The 3,387-nt window shown below is 39.6% G+C and overlaps 1 pseudogene; it reads left to right on the top strand.

The window, feature by feature from the left end:
• The first annotated feature begins 2,243 nt into the window (after positions 1–2,243).
• LOC101608498 lies at positions 2,244–3,090 on the top strand (annotated as a pseudogene).
• The last annotated feature ends 297 nt before the right edge of the window (positions 3,091–3,387 follow it).

The raw sequence follows: 3,387 nt of genomic DNA, 5'->3' as shown, positions 1-3,387 counted from the left end.
CTTAGAGCCAAGGAGCAGTGGAAAGTCAACAGATGAAAATTCACTAAGAATAAATGTCATGGATAGGGAAGATGCTCATTAAATTGACCTAGCAGGATTTTTTCTGGAAACAGACCAAGGTGACCTAAATCACGTGGGGACTGGTAAAGTACAAGGAATCATGTCTGACAGTCCAATGATCAAGTAGCAATGGGAAAAAGTTCCTGATAAAGACACTTAGTATGTTTCTTACTAAAGTTGAGTTTACAAGGAAGTGTACAAATGGTCCTAGGAGAAGTTTCTAGAGCTGAACTAAATTGTTACACGAATATCTACAAAGCACACTTCTCTATCATTGCTTTCCCAAGTCTCATCACTCAAATCAAATTTATACAAAATATCATCTTCTGTAAAGAAACTCTTCAGCTTCATATGATCCCATTGGTTGAGTGACTGTTTAAGAACTTGAGCCACTGGGGTTTTGTTCAGGAAGTCTTTTTCCATTCCTATATCATGGAAAGAACTTCCTAAATTTTCTTCCAGTAGTATTCGAGTTTCTGGTCTTATGTTGAGGTCTTTGATCCATTTGGATTTGAGTGTAGTGCATGGTGAAATGTGTGGATCAAGTTTTAGTTTCCTGCATGTGGGTATCCAGTTTGTCCAGCACCATTTGTTGAAGATGCTATCTTTTTTCCAGCCTATATTGTTCTGGCCTTTGTCGAATATCAAGTAGCTATAGTTGCTTGACCCAAAATCTGGGTCCTCAAGTCTATTCCATAAAGGCATCTCAATGAACTGTTACTTCCCATATATTTTGACTGAGAAGGGCATATTGGATACCAGAATAAACAAAACAGAGATGGAATAGGATAAATATTTGTTAAGCCTGCATCATATATTGTAAAATTCCCCAGAGAATTTTTATCAAGGAAGTTTTTTTAATTAACAAGAACATGTAACCAATAGAAAAGAATCTTGAAAGAGTTAATCTTCAATGTCAACTTGGCTGGAAACACACACTGGTGAATGAGTCTACGAGGTCTTATTTTCACAGAGGCTTACATTGAAAGGAAAGATGCTGTCTGAATGTAGGCAATACTATGCACTGGGCTGGGATGTCAGCCTGAATAAAAAGAAAAGAAACTGAATGCCAGTTTTTACCTCTCTTCCCACAGAATGGGAGAAAATTTTTGCCAGCGATACTACTGACAGAGACCCAACATCTAGAATCTACAAAGAACTCAAAAAACTAAACAATAATAATTTTTAAAAAATCAAACAACCCACTGAAAAAAAATTGGGGCAGAGAACTGAATAGGGAGTTCTCATAGGAAGAAATACAAATGGCTAACACACACTTAGGAAAATATTCACTATTCCTAACCACCAAGGAAATGCAAATTAAAACTATGAGATTCCACTTACTCCATTAAGGATGACAATCATTAAAAAAATCAAGGAAAAACGTGTTGGTGAGGATGTGAGTACTGAGGAATACTCATGCACTGTTGGTAGGAATGTAAACTTGTACAACCACTATGGAAATCAATATGGATATTCCTGAAAAAGATGAATATAGAACTGATGGACATTTATACTAAATACTTCGTGCTTCACTACAGAGATACTTGCTCATCCATGTTCATATCTGCTCAATTCATAATAGCTAAGAATTGAAATCAACCCAGCTGCCCATCATTATATGAATGGTGAAGTTGTAGCACCTTTACACAATGGAATGGCACTCTGCAGTGAGAAAAAATGATACAATAAGATTTGTAGGAAAATGGGCAGACTTACAACAGATCATAGCCAACACACACAATCACAGGAAAACAAATGCCACATATCCTCACTCCTATGTGTTTCCTAACCTGGATCAGCTTGAGTTCAGGCATGCCTGTCAGGCAACTCAAGGCCCAGACAATAGGGATGGAAGGGGAGTTTGGGGGAACTGAACAATACTAAACCCAAAATGAGCTGGTACTATAGAAACATTTATCTTTGAAGGTAAACCAAAAGATTTAATCCTCAACAGGACTATGGGGGGAGCACCTGAAAAGAAGGGCCCTGGAGAGGGTGGGATGAAGCCTAACCTTAAAAATTTGGGGGGGTCAGCTCCAGTGGTCTATTAAGGAGGTGGTGTCATGGGCCATGCCACTCTCCATCTCTCGGCTGCACTGCAGTCACCGCATTGTGTTGCCAAGCTTCTTGTCACCTCCATCCCGGGGGCCTCTGCTCCCCTCACCATCTGCACTCCCACCATGAGGAAAAAAGAGAAGTCCTTCAAACAGACCTTGGCCTATTGGAAGCTCTTCCTCTATGCAGGGCTACTGGACAGTTCCTGGAGCACACGCCCAAGAGCTGAGGTTTGATCTTGGTCTTCTACCTAGTTTTTTATGGGTTCTTGCCTACACTCTTCACATTCAAAATGTGGGCTATGCTTCAGACTCTGAATGATGTGGTTCCAAAATATCATAACCAGGTTTCCAGTCCATGACTCATGGTTTTTCTAAAACCACTGATTGAATTGGAATATACATTCAATGAGTCACACCAAAATTCCTATAAAGGTTACTTTGAAGACCTTAAGAAGTTTCTGAAGCCATATTCTTTAGAAGGACAGAGGAATCTCACAAACTTTCCTGATGGAGCACTATTTGAACAGAAGGGTCCACTTCATGTTGCATGTCAGTTTCCTGTTTTCTTGCTTCAAGAGTGTAGTGGTATGAATGATCCTGATTTTGGCTACTCCACAGGACAACCTTGTATTCTTGTGAAAATGAACAGAATAATCAGATTAAAGCATGAAGGAAATCCAATGATAGATTGTCCATCAAAGGATCAAAGCATAGCAAATGTATCAACTTATCCTAATAATGGAATTATAGACTTAAAGTATTTTCCATATTATGGGAAAAAAACTACATGTTGGATATCAACAACCCTTAGTTGCTGTCTATGTCATGTTTGGAACCAACAGTACCAAGAGAAAAGAGTTGAGAAGTAAGAGTTGAGTGCAAAATTGAAGAAACAAGCAACCTGATAAACAAGGATGATTGTGACAAGTTTTTGGGACATCTTGCATTCAAAATCACAGCATGTGCCTAGTCCAGTCCAAGTGGAGTCTCTCTGCATTTGCATCAGCTGGGTCTGCCATTCTAGGAGAAAGTGGTGTGGTACATGACACTGGTATGATATTGTAATGTGCTTCCAGATCAGTGTCCAGTGTCCTCTGAAGTAACTGTCTGTTGCCTCTTCTACCCTTTGCACCATTGGAAATATGCCAGACAGGGACCAGTGAACACCCTATTCCTTACACAAGAATGGGGGGTGGGAGGTTCTCATCCTCTTTATGTGATGAAATTGCCAACTGTCTCAAGCTTCATATGCCATGTTGGGCAATTA

The sequence above is a fragment of the Jaculus jaculus genome, chromosome 1 (assembly GCF_020740685.1).
Source record: "Jaculus jaculus isolate mJacJac1 chromosome 1, mJacJac1.mat.Y.cur, whole genome shotgun sequence".
Taxonomy (NCBI): Eukaryota; Metazoa; Chordata; class Mammalia; order Rodentia; family Dipodidae; genus Jaculus; species Jaculus jaculus.
Note: the sequence above shows the minus strand (reverse complement) of the source record. Positions and strands in the feature narration are given on the sequence as shown.